General features: G+C 36.3%; 2 long non-coding RNA genes across 2 annotated transcripts; one reads left to right on the top strand and one right to left on the bottom strand.

Annotated features, from left to right (window-relative positions):
* The first annotated feature begins 367 nt into the window (after positions 1 to 367).
* LOC135154620 (uncharacterized) lies at positions 368 to 3,169 on the top strand. Its single transcript, XR_010293985.1, has 3 exons — positions 368 to 455; positions 1,847 to 1,937; positions 2,836 to 3,169. It is a non-coding gene; the product is annotated as an uncharacterized LOC135154620 (long non-coding RNA).
* Positions 3,170 to 9,892: 6,723 nt separating this feature from the next.
* Positions 9,893 to 15,605, bottom strand: LOC135154693 (uncharacterized). The gene is made up of 3 exons (XR_010294059.1): positions 15,442 to 15,605; positions 13,606 to 13,789; positions 9,893 to 12,530 (listed from the first exon to the last, which is right to left on the bottom strand). It is a non-coding gene; the product is annotated as an uncharacterized LOC135154693 (long non-coding RNA).
* Between the last annotated feature and the right edge of the window lie 2,837 nt (positions 15,606 to 18,442).

Raw genomic sequence — 18,442 nt, 5'->3', positions numbered from 1 at the left:
AAAGCGACTAGTGAAGAGTCTACGTCTACGTTTGTATACATAATCAGCTGGGCGCGCGATCCAAAAGTCCGCACATAGACTAATAAATACGTATAGACTGAAAGGTAGCACCCGCGGAAAAGCCACATTTAAATAACATTTGCATATAACGTACAGATACTCCATAGAAGCTCCATGGTGATAAGCGTATTTTGTACCACTTTTGGCCACACCTCCTGGGAGACATTTGAACCGAATCCTAAGCCCCCATTTGCATATTGCTAATGAATCATTTATCTTTTCTTTGCGTACTCGCAAGATACTGTGATTTGATTGGACATTACCTCATGAATAATGTATTTTTCTTTTGAAATTCGTACGTCATAATTTGACCCCTATCGTCACTTCGGCTTAATCAAGGGCTGAAAGGTGACGTCACCCGCACAGAAGAAGGTTATTTCCTTGAAAGATTTTCGGTGAGTACTGTCAGATTAACGCTGAATTTTAATTCATTTACAAAAATAAATCAAAAGATCTGATGTTATATGGGATCTTTAGATGTCTGGGTATAACGTGAATTAATTTTTGTTTATAAAAAGTGAACAATTAGGAAGCAAACGACTTGCGAAAACTCAAAACTATTTCCATCGTCGTGAGCTAAAAATGGTGGCTATAAAGCCTATATTACATGATGTAAATCTCCATCTGCTACCATTTGAGACCTCGTATATTCAATTCACGCCAGACTTTCGGGCGAGAGTTTCTCTGAAATTTCGATTCCTACCGAAGATCTCAGCAGGCATGAAAAGAACTATAAGTACGTTTAGGCTAGACATATTGAGTTTAGAAAGACATTCACTCCATTAACCCGTTCCCTTTGAATTCACATATCAAGACAATAGGACCGTAGCCTCTGAGTCTAGTAGTAGATCTAGAGTCTAGTCCTCGATCATTTTGTAAAAAAAGATGTTTTTCCCAAACTTATTTCTACTAAAGTACTAGGCCTAATAATAGTTAATACGGTACTACTAGTACCGTACTACTAGTACATTTAGTACTAGGCTCACTAGTTCTTATGTTTCCTTTTATTTTTTTAAACTTGAAAGTTGGGCCTACCGCGCCTTGATCTAGATCTAGACCAAGTCTAAGTTAATCTAACTTAGAGTTAGACGTAGGGCCTACCCCGGGGTCTGAACGTCGCCACTTCGGACAGCCTCGGACTCGGCAACATAGATCTAACTGTTACTGTAGTGTTAGAGGGGAGTAGAGATCTAGTCTAAGTTGGGCCTAATTCATCGGTAGATCTGATTACAGGTCTTGGCTAAAGCTAAAAGAAAACATTTCTACCTCCCAGCCTATCTAGCTTAGGTCTAACTTAATTGTTATAGACCTAGACTAGACTTGGATCTAGGCCTACAACAAAGTCAAAGCGACCTGTAGAATCTATATAGGCTCAGTATTATTTCAGTCAGGGTCTTAAGTTAAGGCCAAAGGGTTTATTTAATTTTGGAGGTTAGCTTTTGTTTGGCCTAACGTGCAGATTTTCCATCTGAGCACTTGTCATCAGAGCAAATGTCATGAAACTATTTTAAAAACACTGGGTCAAGACAGCTTTAGTCTAGGCTAACACTTGTATGATTCAATAACATTGAAAGTTCGCAGAATAGTAGGTTTAACAAATATGAAATTTAGATCTACTTTTGATGTAGATCTAGATCTACTTACATTTAGTTCCAGATCTATGTACGTCAGAGTCTATGACTAGATCTAGATATATACGCTATACTAGTCCAAGTGTTATGTTTTTTTTTTTACAATAGCTTGTATTGCTAACATTTCTGTCTGTGTGTATTGTTTTAATCAACAGACATAGAACATGATGCTGCTTCACATCCTCTTTTAAAGACTCAAGAATTACAAGACCAAATTAAGCTGCAGGACCCTCCTGATTCAAAAAGGTAAAAAAAAAAAATAATCATCCTATATATCAAACTGAATGACTTCATGTATTTACATACCAAATGACTTTATCCAAGAATGATTCCAGATTTCAATAATTTCATAATCCTACAATGGTTATATTAAAACCCATTTCAAATTTCAATACCCATGTTCAATAATTTACAAGATAATTGTTTAGTAAATTCTTTTTAGTGTCAATACACAAATTAATTTCTTTGAAATTTTGCTAACTCATAGATTTTGACATCATTGGCATCTGGAGTCATTAATTTTAGCCATGCCTTATTTCGGTGCACATCAAAATCCACATCTCTGCAAAGAATACATACTGACTATCCAAACATGAATATGATATCAAATTATTTGGGAGAATATACTCTTTCTAGTGGTATATAATTATTATGCGTTCATGACATATTTTTACCTTAAATTGGGGTTTTGTGAGGTGTCCCTTTTTTTTGTGTGGGGGGGGGGGGGGGGGGGGGGCTCACACGGTAGACCAAGATCTAAGTTTCATTGAGTAAATGAAAAGAAAATCAGCTCAGAGACTAGGCTGGAGTAGTTTTGACAGGCTCCATTTTCATTTTCACCTGTCATATTTTCACGGGACAATTGATATCACCTACCGGTAGATCTAGCTGGTCAAAATTAAATAAGAAAATCAGAATATACTATACTTATAGGCTAAGCAAGTGGAAAGTCATTTGTAATCAATTTATTTGCTTCCTACCCACTCATGAATTCTTCAATCCACACCAGATTTTGTAAAGGCGACTCATTCGGCTTGTGATTTCATTAAGCTTTTATATATTTTTTTATTTCTTTTTATTTTGATGATGGCTTGATTGAATTGCTCACATTTCTGTCTTTTTGTGTGTGTTTTTTTTTCAACAGACATGGAACATGACTCTGCTTCACATCCTTTGTTTTAGAGACTCAAGAAATACAAGACCAAATTAAGGGTTTGTTTTTTTAATTCCAATAATAATTTTCTGGTGGAAGAATTAGGGAATAATGCATTGACAATATACCAAACATCCTATATCAAACTGAATTACTGCATGTATTTACAATAGAGTATTGTAACCGCTTCCCCCTCACCACTGACCAAACAAAACCCACAAACAATTTAAGAGGGATAGGGTTATTTTAGGGGTAATTATCCTTGCTGATTGTAGCAGTAGTTTTTACAAATATGGATGTAGATAATGATGAATAAATGTGATAATTCAGCACTATAATATGTACATGAAATTGTGCAACAATTTTGACAATGAAGAATTTTTAACAAAAATGATGAATGAATTCGGGGGGGGGGGGGATGTGACATTGCATCTGTGTTTGTGAGATGACTGAGAACAGAAGTCCCTTTCACAACATTTCATCTTAAGAAGATGGGAATGAGCTCTGATCAAAATTTGATCTTTAAACTCAAAAGGAAAATAATTGTTACCTGATTTATGTATTTGGAATAAAATGAATTGAAATAATAATTTTGTCATTGTCACTGAATTAACAAGTCTTCTATAATTCTTTTTAGCTGAGAGTTTAGGTGAATCAAGTTATTTGAGGAGACACTGGAAGTACTAGTACAATTAATGGACGAGCAATAGCGAACAAGCAGCATAAATTTAAGAGTAATGAGACCTACATTTTGCAGCCATGGATCAAGGTTGGAGGGGGTGGTAGTTGCAGGTTTTCTCTGTAAAAATCACCCCCATTAAAAAACATAACAAATAATATATAAAGATATTTAAAAAAATGAATAAATTTGAAAATACAATAGAAAACAATCCTTTTGAGAACCAGGACCTTTAAGGTGGAGGGCAAAAGACCCCCCCCCCCTTAAAGAATTTTTGATCCATGGCTGTTATGTAGATGTGATAGAGAATTTCTAAATATATATTTTTTTTTAAATGAGAAAGATACATGGGTGATTTCAAGTTTGCTGTTGAACTTTTGGTGTGGCATCTTACAAGTTTTACATCATCATCACAACACCAAAATTACAATCAAAATGATTCATAGATTCATCTCACTTGATGTTGAGCTATTAATGTGATTTGGATTATTTTTGTAAACTCACATTAGGTTTTGGAGGCAGGAAGAACTAAATTGTGCTACGAACACCAACGCCAAAGTTGGAATCGCCCAGTGTATTTTCTTTTTTTAATGAATTGCGAGAAGAGCTGAGAGGTGGAAAATATAAGAGAAAGAGTTGTGTGTGTGGTTTAATAATGAGAGTGCGATATGGCAAAGAGAGAGCTGAAGAGAGATTAAAAGAATAGATAATGTATAATAATAATGTGAAGGGGCATAGGGTGCACAAGAGAGTGGACAGGGCCAATTGACAATTTACCCACAAGGAGAAACCATAAAGGGCCATTTTATTCTTTATTTATTTTGAGAGGAGGCGGGGATAAATGAGAAACAATTTATAAAGAGTGGGGAAGAGGAATAAGATGAATAGAGATGACTTTTAAAGACAAAGATTAGGCCAATCAGAGTGTGTGTGTTTGGGGGGGGGGGGGGGCAAAGCCGATATCAGTGCGCCCCCCCCCCCAATTTGACAGGCTCAATTAAAAATTGTAATGTAAAGTGTGTCCCCCTTCTGAAAGTGAAGACCCCCCTTTTTTTTTTGCTTGTCAATTAAATTTTTCCTTGGGAAAATGTGCCCCCCTTTGGAAAAATCCTAGATCCGCCCTGCCTGAAACTGATGAAGTTTGGTAATGACATGTCACTTATCTGTGCTCTTAAAAAGAGTGAACACAAAGAAATTAGATTACCCCCCCCCCTGCAAAAAAAAGGAATTAAATGATCATTATCAATAATTGGAAAGGCTTAGCGTAAAAACACACTATTAATTACAGAAAATAAATAGGTTCTAATTAAATCCAATCCTATTTTCTAAAGAAATTTTGGATTCAGAATTTGTTTTTACTATATCATTACTAACGATTACACTGCGATGTGAAACATGCCTCTAGTGATTCTGATGTGGAGAACAGCAGAGAAAGGTCGTATTTTTTTTTTTAATGAAAGAACCAAATTACAAAACCAGTAAGTGAAACGTTCAAACTGAAATACATTGTTATTATTTATATTGGCGTATTATTATTGTGAAATAAACTAGTTCGTAAATATCTTCCCCTTTCATTTACACCAATGTTAAAAAGAAGATAAAACAGGCTGATTCACCCCCCCCCCCCCCCATCTCCAGGTTAAACAAGATTAAGAAAAGTGTCAGGCTGCGGTGCTAGTGTACGTTGCATGTAAACTGCAGGATTGAAAAACGTTGCATGCATGATGACTCATTGTAGTGAAGAACGCTGATTGGTCAATAGTAGTAAGAAGTAGATTAATCACGTGATGAATATATTAAATTTCATGAATAATTAACGCAAAGTTGACCTCGCTCAATGCGCATGCGTGACGCTGATCTCCACTTTCTGCTTCGTCATATAAAGAGTCTATTGGGATGTGTGGAGCAGCGAACTGATGAATTATTCATGTATATGCAAATGGGGGCTTAGGATTTGCCCAAATGTCGCCAACAAAATGGCGGAGCTTCGGGGGCCTGAGTCCGCACCGAAGATATCCGCAGAACATACGTGCAAATGCAGCTGAGCTTATAGACCAAAAGCTTCAGTCTCTGTATTTTGGTTGTTCCGCTCATGGACCTATTCCGCTGAACTATATACGTTGGCTTCATGATTTTTTTTTACTTTATCGCACATGATCGTTTATATGAATGAAAACGAATAATAGCTAAAATATTGAAAAATAAAACACATAATTACTTTTTTTCATATTATATCTATCCTTATATCTATCATATCTGTCTATCCACTATCTATGTTATAAATCAATCTATAGTATGGTACTACATGATATATCTATCTGTTAATTTGTCTATCTACTCTGTCTCTCTCATTCTCTATCTACCTATCTATCTCTCTATCTATCTATCCATCTAACGTCTATCTCTCAAACTCTCTATCTATCCATCTGTCTCTCTTTTATTTCTCTCTCTCCATCTGTTAATCTACTCATGTGCAATATCAACACTGCTTCGACTTCCTTCGGGAGTCTATTTCCTCAGCTCTACTTTTCCCTTTTTTGTGCAAGATTCGATTCAATTACTACTTTATTTACTTGTTACCATTGTTAAATGTCTTGTATTGCATAATGATTTTTTTTTCTTCTGAAGGTTGCCTCCTATTCTCTTTCAAATTCCACCTCTTGCTTTCCCTTCTCTTTGTCTTATCCAAATTTCTTTCCCTTCTCTCACCTCTTTCTTCTTAATCTTTCATTCCGCTTTTTTCTTCTTTGGTGACACTTTACTTTTGGCCTTTTGTATTTATTAATGATACATTTCTTTTTTATCTATCTCTCGAATTCTCTCTATCCATCTGTCTGTCTGTCTCTCAAATTCTCTCTCTCTATCTATCTAATCCATCTGTCTGTCTTTTTCTCTCTATCCGTCTATGTATCTATCTCTCAAATTATATAGCTATCTATCTATCTATCTATCTATCTATCTATCTATCTATCTATCTATCTATCTATCTATCTATGTAACTACAGTATCTATCTATTAATCTTCTCTGTCTCTCTCTCTCTATCTATCCATCTGTCTTTCTCTAGTTCTCTCTCTCTCTATCAATCTATCTATCTATCTTCTATCTATCTATCGATCTGTTAATTTGTCGCTCTTCTCTGTCTCTCTCATTCTTTATCTATCTAACATCTATCTATCTCTCAAATTCTCTATATCTCTCTCCCCCTCTCTCTATCTATCTATCCATCTTTCTGTCTTTCTCTATCTATCTATCTTCTATCTATTTATTTATCTATCTCTCAAATTCTATCTCTATCTATCTATGTAACTACAGTATCTATCTATCTGTTAATTTGTATATCTTCTCTGTTAATTTGTCTATCTTCTCTGTCTCTCTCATTCTTTATCTATCTATCTAACATCTATCTATCTCTCAGATTCTCTATCTCTCTCTCTCTCCATCTCTCTCTTTCTCTCTCTATCTATCCATCTGTCTGTCTTTTTTTTCTCTCTCTATTTCTCTTTATCCGTCCATATATCTATCTATCTATCTATCTATAACATCTCTCCATCTCTCAAGTTCTCTCCCCCCATCTATCTATCTATCTATCTATATATCTATCTATCTATCTATCCATCTCTCTGTCTTTCTCTCTCTCTCTCTACTTCTATCTCTATATTCATCTATCTATCTATCTATCTATCTATGTCTCTATCTATTAGTTCTATATATATCTATCTTTCGGCATCTAAGTGTATCAATCCATCAAACTTCAATTTTCTTTCTATTATATGTATCTGTTTATTTTTATTTTGTCTGTCATTCTATTCATTTAGTTAATAATTTATATTCATAAAAGCATGTTCGGATTTCACTCATATGACTGCTCTCTGTATACATGAAGTGCCGAGGAACTCTATGCTCTGATCAGTAACTGTGCAGATTGCATGCGGTGGTGTGGGGCTCGCCCTTTGGGCTCGCCTGTGTCGCACGCTGCAACCAGCGACGTGTGTAGACTCTTCACTAGTCGCTTTGTGGCTATTTTTGCGGAAAATGCCTTCGCCAGGGTGTAAAACGGAAACGCGCGCCCCGCGCTACCGGTATACTAGAGAGCTCGGATGGATCATGGACCTGACCAAACTCTCGAGTCCTTGCCAGCATGGGCGGAAATCCCAGGGGGGACGTGTCCCCCCTACTCAAAATAGTAGGGGGGGACACAATATCAAATGTCCCCCCTACTATTTGTGGTCTTTTATGATGGTAAGAAATACATAATTCAAAATCGAAATAAAACATGTATTTTAGGACGAGATGACCTTACTTTTGTAATAACCTTTTTTTTTTTGCTTGTGAAATTTATTTTCGTCGAAATGGCCTTAAATTTTGGGTGATAACCTTTTTTTTTTTTGCTTGTCAAATTATCCAGCCTCTTGTCCCCCCTACCTTTTGGGAGAGATTTTCGCCCCTGCTTGCCAATACCAACTCTATCTCTGCCGCGCACACATTTCCCTTTTCTGATTTGAAAATTACGTCAGAATTTCATTCCCTGAATATTGTTTTGAAATTTAAATTTGTCAAAAAACTAGATCTATACAATGTAAGCTACTTTTGTGTTAACTACAAATTTTTCTTCTTCTTCCTCGTCTTTGCATCATCTCCTTTTTGCTTCTCCTCTTTTTATTGTATTGTATTTAATTCATTGCATTTATTTCATTTTAGTTAATTTCTCAACTTCACTTTTTTATCATTATTGTTATACAATTATCATTATTATGTTATTTATTCATTCATTATTTTTTTAATTCATGGTTTTTGTCTCACCTGCATAGCAGAGTGAGACTATAGGCGCCGCTTTTCCGACGGCGGCGGCGTCAACACCAAATCTTAACCTAAGGTTAAGATTTTGAAATGACAGCCTGAGCATAATGACAACCTAAGGTTAAGTTTTTGAAATGTCATCACTGAACATCCTCTGCGCATTTCAAGTCACATGACCAAGGTCAAAGGTCAATGAACTTTGGCCATGTGGGGGTATCTGTTGAATTACCATCATAACTTTGAAAATATATGGACCTATATAATTCATGAAACTTGGACATAAGGTTAATCAAGTATTACTGAACATCCTGCTTGAGTTTCACGTCACATGACCAAGGTCAAAGGTCATTTAAGGTCAATGAACTTTGGCCATGTTGGGGGTATTTGTTGAATTACCATCATGTCTCTATAAGTGTATTGGTCTAGTTCATAAAACGTGGACATAAGATTAACCAAGTATCACTGAACAGTGTGAGTTTCAGGTCATATGACCAAGGTCAAAGGTCAATAGACTTTGGCCATGTTGGGGGCATTTAATGAATTACCATCATAACTCTGTAAGTATATTGGTTTAGTTCATAAAAATGGACATAAGAATCATCAAGTATCACTGAACATCTCATGCGCGTTTCAGGGGGGCGTTTCATCAACATTTTTGTCCGACAAGTTGTCAGATCTGACATCTTTCCTTGATTTTAATTGGCTGAGAAGCACTGTTACTATCCCTGATAGCAGAAACTGGTAAAAATGACGTCATAATTACGTCAGTTTAACGACGAGTGTCACGTCATTTTGACGTCGTAACATGACGTCTTATTGACGGGATCTTGCACCCGCGAATAACGTCATTATGACGTCGTATATTGACGTCATTATGACGTCTCCAAGAGTGACTACGACGTCTTAATGACGTCTTAGCAACGTTTTTACAACGTTTTCCTGACCAGTATTAAGGGTCAGATTGACGTCGTGTATTGACGTGATTATGACGTCTTCGAGAGTCAACAACGACGTCTTAATGACATCCTTGTAACGTGTTCCTGACCGGTTTTAGACGTCATATTGATGTAATTATGACGTCTTTAAAAGTCATCTACGACGTCTTAATGACAACTTTGCGACGTATTCCTGACCAGTTTTAGACGTCATATTGATGTAATTATGACGTGTTTATAAGTCAACTACGACGTCTGAATGACGACTTTGCAACATATTGCTGACTAGTAATAGACGTCATATTGACGTCGCATATTGAAATGAATATGACGTCTTTTGGAGTCAACTATGATATCTTAACGTATTCTGACGTGATAATGACCTAAACATTAAATTCTACATGCAATGTACATACACACATCACTTCAAAGACCTTGTCATTCAGGATTATCTATATTTGGTGAATACTGAGGTGGTCTGACAATGTCCAGCATTCCCAGTAACAATATAATGATCCTCCATGCCAGGGCCTTGCATAACTTGTCTCGGTCTCAAGAACATGACCCCCCCCCCCCCCGAAAAAGAATATATACAAAAATGGAAAACGAAATCAAATACATGTACGCATTTCAATTACGAAATCGTGGCAAATATTCTATTAATAAATAAAAGTTGCATAACATATTACCAGCAAAAAAAAAAGGAATACAAAATGTTGAAAACTCTAAATAGATTGAAAAAAAAAACACTTTTCTATGAAAATGCAGTATTAGGGTCAAAGGAATGAAATTACAATGTTTGTTATACCAATACATACAATTGTACATGTATAAATACACATTAATACATAACAGAGGCATAATGATCTCCAAGAATAAAGCTTTTTCGTTGAAATTGTAATTAAATATACCTTCAACTTTAGACAACTATGTAATGTAGGTAAAAATATACTGTATGTAAAAAAAAAATACCCGAGTTGGAATAGTTTCAGGATTTATGGAAGCTCGCATTTGGGTGAAAGAATCATACATGTACATTAATTCTTATGAAATGTTTGGGTTGTATTACACTATCACTTAGGGCCAGGGGTAAAAGACAGTAGTTGCAGCAAACAATTATTTCTTCGGAAAGTCTTTTAAATTAAGGTTAATTGTCAAAATATTGTACATAATCTAGATCTGGGCCCTGTCTTACAAAGAGTTACGATTGATCCGATCAATCATAACTCTATGGAAATCCATCAGTGTCATAATTTTTTCTACGAAAAATTTGCACAATGTCCTTTGTATGCAAAGAGAAGCGCAGCGAATTTTTGAGAAAACAATGAATGCATGAACATACATCATAGCTAGAAAATATTTTGAACAAACATGCTTAATAGATGTTAACGTTGCTGACCGTCCATAGTTGCGATTGATCAGATCAATCATAACTCTTTGTAAGACGGGGCCCTGGTAAATTAATGTAAACTTGTATCTTTGTAAAATCATGAATTTTGATCTTAAAATCAATAATTCTGATGATCACTAACACAGAAAAGCATATGTGGGACAGGACAGTGTATTATGATTGATTTGAAAAATACCCGACATTTGATAGAATTACATGCTTATTTTGCTCATTTCTCAGCAATTACACATTTTCTTCCCGAGCTTTTTGGCACACATCTTTTATATATACATACACTTTGCTGGTAATTCTGTTGGATTCTATTCGAACTCATTTTAAGATAGTTACTACTAGAGGTGCGCTATTAACTTAAGGCAACTATGCAATGTAGGACAAAATAAACTGTATGTAAAAAAAAAAAATACCTGAGTTGCAAAGTTTTCAGGATTTATGGAAGCTTGCATTTGGGTGAAAGAATCATGCATCAATAAGTCTGATGAAAATAGTTTGTGGAACTGTTGTATTACACTATCACTTAGAAGGAAAAGACAGTAGTTGCAGCAAACAATTATTTCTTGAGAAAATCTATAAAATCAAAGTTCATTGTCAATATATTGTACATAATCTACATCTGGTACATTAATGTAAACTTGTATCTTTGTAAAATCATGAATTTTTTAACTTAAAATCGATAATTCTGATGATCGCTGTAAACACAGAAAAGCATATGTGGGACAGTGTATTATAATCGATTCGAAAAATACCTGACATTTGATAGAATTACATGCTTAATTTGCTCATTTCTCAGCAATTACGCATTTTCTTCCCTACATGTAGCTACGTAGGCTTTTTATGTGAGCTGAGAGATTTCATGCCAGATTTCCTTTGCTTGATAAAGTTCTTTAATATGATAGTCTGTGTATCAGCATAGCATGTGTTCAGTGTTTTGAACCCACTGGAAATTGTGCATCATATCTTTATGTATGGAAGTCATTTTGCGTCTGCGGTCTCCATGGTTTTTTCAGGATCTATGTGTTGACTAGACCAGTCCCATATTGATATTTTCGTGCTGTGTCACTTTGGAAGGCCGTCTGTAATTGGTTGACTGGTGAGTTGGCAGATGCACAGCCCATCCCACTTTTCAATTATATCATTACGTAATCTCTAACATGTCTAAGATATCCACCAGATCAAGAGGCCGCTTGCACTCGGCTAACGCATGTACACAATCCTCTGCTTCATCATTAACTGGATCTAAACAAAGCCCAGCATACCTAGATCATATTGATACAGTCGTTCAAAGAGCGGTGGCCGTGGCAATGGAACGCGAGAGACAAAAACTCAATGATGACATGGATAAGCGCGAAAATAAATTGCGTGAAATTCTTGATGAAAAGCTCACTAGTCTACACGTTCTTGAAATATCTATCGATACTAAATTGAAGCAACTCCGTGATTTTGAAAAATCGGTTTCTGATAACATGACTAACACCATAATGCTTTGTCAAATAGGCTTGACCACATCGAGCAGTACTCCTGTCGCAATAATATCCGTATCCGTATGAGATTGTTCGAAATGTAGCAAAGCAGATTGGTATCGATCTTACTCCATGTGACATTGATCGATCCCATCACCTTTGCCGACCAACTAGCAGTCATGATGTTCAACCCAAAGGATCATACCCCGGCGTGGCCCTGTAATGCCAACTTAGCAGCTCCACCAATCAATGTGAAATTCACTTCATACAGGCCGAAACAAACGATGATGAAAAATAGAGGAAAATGAAAATGCTCAGGAACAGATGACTGGGTGCAGGCAGGCAAGGCAGTTCAGGTGGGATGAAAATTTATTGGCAGGACACCTTCCGTTTCAAATTACAGCATCTGCAAAAATAACAGAAGAGGAGAAACATAAAAACTTTTTCTACATAAACTATTTATTAATCTTCATTAAAAACTAGATGGTTTCAATATTAATTTCCAATTTATTTTAAATGATTGAAAAACGATGTGGGGTTTGTTACATATTTTATACTTCAAATATTAACATGTTAAGTCAAGTCGGGGGGGGGGGGGCATGATGCCCTCAAGACCTTTAACCATCTCTGTATAAGGAAGGGAATTTTAGAATCAATTTATTTGACACATAAAACATATTATTTTTTTATAATTACAATTTTAATTCATGCCTTTTTTATGTGTTTTAAATGGTTATGGGGTAACCAGGACTGTCAGGGCCGAGAATTCGAACTTCGAGGCTGAAATACAGCCATTCCCTATGCCTGATTTGGCTTAAATTCAGGTCAAGGATCGATTAAATATATATTTTGAAAAAAAAATCTGACAAATTTTGAGGTGGAATTAGTTTTCTGGCATCGCGAGATCGACCAATGCAAAATTTTATTAGCGCCAATTTACCATCTAAACTTGTCATTGAAATTAGAACGTCCAAACCGATCTAGTACCAGTACTAGCACAATGAATCAATCAGCTATGCATGTGCACCAATTCTGTATTTTTTGCATACGTACGTCACTCGAGTTAAAGTTCATGTCATTGCGTTATATAGCGTGGGAATTGTAAGAAAGTGATCCTTCAAAATTTTTACCTTCCAACAATTAACATTTTTTAAGCCTTTGTATGCATTTAGAGTACAAAAGCTTACAAATTGGACAAATTAAATGTTTGCCCCAAAATTATTGTGGGAAGGGTGGATTTTCTAGGGAAATCCATCTTAGTGTACAAAGTTCTACAGGCAACAGAGACTTGTCTAGGCTCCGTGAATGAAAATACAATGAAAAAATATCACAGAGTCCTCGAAGTACAGTCAGGACCATTAACAGATTATAAGATGCCCCGAGTTTGTGCACACCCAAATCTGCGTGATTCTGATAATAGAGATTCCCAATGATCCCCCCCCCAAAAAAGGCTTTACATCTGAAATAGCCTTCTAACTTACCTACTGCCCGATGCCTCCTATCATGTAGGGCAGCAACGAAGGATCTCCACTCCTGGCATCCAGCGATTCTGGGCCTTCTTCTGGAAACTCCCCCAGGCCAGGTCATATTCACTGACTTCATCTCCTCCTCAACTCCTCATGTGTGACACCGAGACAGGTGGTTTTGTGTCTCCCTCTCTTTCTCCTGAAATGTCAAACAGATCTATTCATTAAAAATCTTACTCAAAATGGTGCTTTTGGTAGAAAAATAATGAATATAGGGCATTTCATGTGACGCCCTTAACCCTTATTAAACTGGGGGGGGGGTCAATTTGACCCCCCCCCCCTCATCAAATTTCATCACTACGCTGTCGCGCAAAAAGTTTTGATCGCGCCGCTCACTGACTTTTTACTTTCAAGTCTCGCGCAAATTTTGAGACCAAATTTGTGACGCCCGGGTACGCGGTTACGACATTACGCAACATTATGTAAGTGCATGTCAGACCCAAAATTGCTCATAAACATGATTTCATGTACAAATCCAATGCAAATTGTGTATTTAGCCAAAATTCATAAATTTATCATTATTTCTACTTTTACTGATTAAACTTAATTAATTTTGCCTTGTTTATGATTAGAATTAAGTCTAGAACGATTTCCATCGAAAATACAATAAAAAACAAAATGTAAAAAAACAAAGAAATACATGATTAAAAAAAAAAAAAATACATAAGAAATCGGTCTTGGTACCAGATTTTTTTTCATTCACAATTGTTAGGAATGCTATAAAGAATATTTTCACCCAAAAAATAGCATTCTAGGAGCTTTATTTAGTGAATCAGAGCAAAAAGTATGATTTCATGAATAAATTAGCATAATTAATTCATATAAAATAAAAAAATATGAATTCAGTGAAATCTACCATCATGCAAATTTTCGTTGTGATCGTGCAATCCACGGCCGAGATCTTCTAAGGGGGGGGGGGCAATAATACCCCCCCCCCCCGGGAATGACAAGAATCAAAATACCCCGGTAGATTTAGGATTAAAAAAATTGTCAGTACGGTATATCATCGAGGATCTAGGGCCTACATAGTAGGATGGGGGATCGGGTGTCCGGACACTTTATATTTTTGAAGCCTTCTTTTTTGTCTTTGGATTACAATATGAATTCAATAGTTATAATCATCTTCGATTTTGTTCTCTCTAATATTTCCTAACATTTTGAACTAAAAATTGATGAAACTTCGCTTGTATTAGTTGTAAATTTTTCCAAATTACTTTCTAAAATTGATCGTCCGGACACACAACCTGTCCGGACACACAACAACTGGGTATACATGTAGATCTGGTACAGTTACATAAACTGAACTTTGTGAAATCTTGAAATCTACGCTGAAAAATGTTCAAACTGAAGATCACCAACACAGATAAGAGCACGTGGGACAGTTATTATTGCTCTGATTAATGTCGGCCCGACGCTTGCCTTGGCTCGAGTTGACCCGAATCCTGTGCTTTTTCTGCTTATTTCACAGCAATTACACAATTTCTTCCAGAATCCTTTGGCACATACGGTATATTATTTATAAATATAGACAGACACTTTGGTGGTCATTTCATTGGATTCTGTACGAACTCATTTTGATATCGTTACCACTGGCATTTACCTTAAGTTAAAGTTGTGTGCACTGTGTCTGTGCAGACTTGGGCCCTGAGCCCACCAGCGCAGCCTGTCCTATTCAGCATGCCGGCGCTCGGGGCAGCCACCCCGGCCGGGTAGTGTCAGTGCACGAAATCTAAAGCCAAAGGCAAGCCGCGCTCCGAAAAGAAAATCTTAGAAGATGGTTATCTAACTTACTGTTTGGTCTCCTGCGAATGCCTTCGAAGTCGTTATCCAAATCTGAACCGTGTTCTTAAAGTAGTACTAGTAGAACTATTATTAACGGCCATCTTCGTCGCACTTAATTCTCGATCCAAAATTAGGCTGCAACATTTACGGCGAAAAACGGGCGCATTCCTTTTTCAAATTAAATGGTTGCGACTACAGCGCGCGCCAGTTGCATGCAGTGCAGCGCGCATGCGCAGGCTCGACGCCCGGCGGCGAATTAATTCTGCGGATCATGAATTTTTTATAGGGGGTGAGCCCGGGGGGCGTGCATGGGGGGGGGGGGGGCGGGGGTGAGCTAACTAGATAGGAGGTTTGCATGACACCGGGGCATGACACCACTTGCGAAAAAAAAGTTTTAAAATAGATACAAACTTCTTTGACATATAAAGCTTCCTCTTGTTTGGTTTGGTTGGCAACCAGTTAAGAAATGATTATTTTTGCCACTGCTTTTGAAACTTTTTTTCTTTGAAGAATTATATACTTTACCTAAAATAAAAAAAATTCAGTACTATTTTTTTTTAGTTTTACTTTTCCTTTTATAAGTAGAAATAGCCTTGCTAACATGGCAAGGTTGAAGAAATGGCAAAATAGTATGTGGCTTTGAAATTAAACTTGTAAATTTCCTCGTCGTTGATTGGTAAAATTTGATGTCATAATCACGTCGTAATGTGGTCATATGAAAACGCAAATTTCTTTGTCGTTGTTTGGTAAATAAATGATGTCATAATCACGTCATAATGTGGTCATATAAAAATGCAAATTCATTTGTTGCAGATTGGTCGATAAATGACGTCGTAATCACGTAATAATCTGGTCATATAAGAAAGCAAATTTACTTGTCGTAAATTGGTCAGTAAATGACGTCGTAATCACGTCATAATCTGGTCATATAAGCGAGCAAATTTACTTGTCGTAAATTGGTCAGTAAATGACGTCAAAATCACGTCATAATCTGGTCAAATAAAAATGCAAATGAAAGTTGCCATTCTAAGTCGTCAAAATGACGTCGTAAGAACGTCATAAATACGACGACATGACGAGTATTACCACTTTACGATCAGTTAATGACGTCATTACGACCGTGTCTGCTATCAGGGATGGTAACTGTCGGATAAAATGGGACTTGTCGGATAAAACGTCTGACATGTCCTTTCATGAAATGCTCCCCAGGTCACATGACCAAAGTCAAAGGTCATTGAACTTTGACCATTTTAGAGGTAATTATTAGATTGCTGTCATAACTTTCAAAGTTTATAGATATAGTGTTTAAAATGTGGATATAGGGGTAATCAAGTATCACTGACAAGTTTTAGGTCACATGATCAAGGTCAAATGTCAATGAACATAGTCTTGTATCATTATATGAATGGTGTTTTTTGTGAATAATTATTTCGCATGATGCAGGTGAGACAGCCAGAGGCATTCCACTTGTTTATTGTTTATTTCTATTTTATTCCTTTATTTATTTAATTATCATTATCATTTTTTTTTTTTGGGGGGGGGGGTGCTAGCTTTATTATTAGGTCTCTACAGAAATCTGGTTAACGCATGTGATCAGTTAGGCATAACCATTTTGACCTTTGATCTAACTATAGTCTATTAATGCCCAGAGGTCAAATTTTCACTTCATCTAAATAATATAATTTGGCAATTTTCAAATGAAAATTTGGTTCATATAAAGAGTTCATTTGGTCATAAAGACTATAAGTGCTTTTAAAACCATGTGGATATGAAATGAGAATAACCCAATTGGAAATTAGACAAAAAGGTAAATGGGCTAAATGGAAAGTAGACTAAAGGGTTTGTAGATGAACTTGTCGTAGATGAACTAGGATTCGGAAAGGTGGGACCAAAGGGAAGATATAGAAGGTGTCGACCAAGTGGCAATATACCTACTTATTCAGAAAGGTTCTAGTCTGTTTCTGACAACCTAAGTATCTGACAAATATATCTTCTTTAAATACACTTATAAAAAACAAAATGATGGGACTGAAACTGATACATATAATACGCCTACTGACTACCGAATACCAATAGTGCAACAAATACCAATACCAATAACAAAAAGCAATGTACCAACTAATATCAATACCAATATCAATTCTAAAACTAGTTTCAATACTAGAGATGAGTTCTCAACTCACTCAATACTTTTTAAATGTACAATTTCTCTGCATAACGGGAGAAAGGCTCTACAAAATACAAGTACAAATACCAAATCTATTATCAGGTGTATGTATGACAAAAGTGTATGTATATGATTTGCCATCTAACACTGATTCTCGGAAGGGCAGCAATCCCTGAACTTACTTTGCTCAAATGGGAAAACAAATTATCAATCAAATTTTGGAACTATTTGACTGGTGGAAGAATTGGGTGGAGGAATTTTACTATTTTAGGATTTCAGGTGATGAATGAGGTCTCGTCAAGAGATGTTTTCATGCCAGGACTGGTGATTTCCAAAAATGAGTCGAAGGTAGCCATTTCTGGTCAGATATGACATGTCAATTATATTCTTATCCACTGGTAGTGAAACATTAGTTCCCCTAATTTCATACTTGTTTTTCATGACTTTTTAACACATGTATTTATAGGGAAATCCTTACAGGCATGACACCATCAGACCAATCACAATACCAACACCAATACCAATACCAATTCTAACACCAATACCAACACCAATACCAATGCCAATACCAACACCAACACAAATAACACCTACACCAATACCAACACCAGTACCAATGCTAACACCAATACAACTCAAACACCAATACCAATATCGATTCCAAAACAACTCGAACACCAATACCAACACCAATACTAATACTAAAACCCCAGAGACTTCGGCGGGAGAGTTGGAGTCTCTGACACCCCTACCAACTCCAATACCAATCCCAATACCAACATCACTACCGATACCAACACTAATAATACCAACACTGGTACCAATAGTCCTACCTTTATGATG

This window comes from Lytechinus pictus, chromosome 7, assembly GCF_037042905.1.
Source record: "Lytechinus pictus isolate F3 Inbred chromosome 7, Lp3.0, whole genome shotgun sequence".
Classification (NCBI taxonomy): domain Eukaryota; kingdom Metazoa; phylum Echinodermata; class Echinoidea; order Temnopleuroida; family Toxopneustidae; genus Lytechinus; species Lytechinus pictus.
Note: the sequence above shows the minus strand (reverse complement) of the source record. Positions and strands in the feature narration are given on the sequence as shown.